We start from the raw sequence: 729 nt of genomic DNA on the forward strand, positions 1-729 counted from the left end.
AACCACACCAGGCCAAAGGGCTCTACGTGGAGAGGTTTATTGGAATGGTAGAGACAAAGGCCAAGGGGTGAAGAGGGGTGGGAGAGAAAGAGAGGAGAAAAAGGGAAGAGAGGAGAGAGAATGGAAGAGGGCAGAAAGGATCTGCCTTTTATGTGAAATGTGGTGTGACTGTAACATGAAATGTATGCTGGAAATGGATGACCGTTGCCTTGACAGCAGATGCTCAGGTGACCAGATGACAACATTGCTGGAGGTAAAAGCAGTTCCTGATACCAACATTTGGGAATTTAGGTCACCAACTGGGACCCTCCTTTGTACCTGTAGCATACCTGTCAAAAAAAACTAGATCTAACCATGCAGGGATGGCACCTTGTGTTTGTACCTTAGCAGCTGCTGAACTCCTTATTGAAGAATAAGAAAACCTAACATTTGGGTTGCCTATAATGGTCTTCTCCTCTTATAACATGTCACAGCTCCTACCTTTCAAAGGTTTACAGAATCTACCTCCCTCCAAGGTTCTTTCTCTTCAGGTAGCACTAATAGAAGACTCCACACTAACCTTTCAATCACACCTGCCTTTCCAATCTTCTTTCTCCACCAAATACTAACCACTCCTTATCTCACCCCTGCACTAAAACCTTAGAGGAATTATTACCTCACCCTTCACACATACAGGAGGGCAATTTGCCTCAGACCATCTATACATGGTATACAGATGGAAGCTCCTTT

The sequence above is a fragment of the Rattus norvegicus genome, chromosome 4 (genome assembly GCF_036323735.1).
Source record: "Rattus norvegicus strain BN/NHsdMcwi chromosome 4, GRCr8, whole genome shotgun sequence".
Taxonomy (NCBI): Eukaryota; Metazoa; Chordata; class Mammalia; order Rodentia; family Muridae; genus Rattus; species Rattus norvegicus.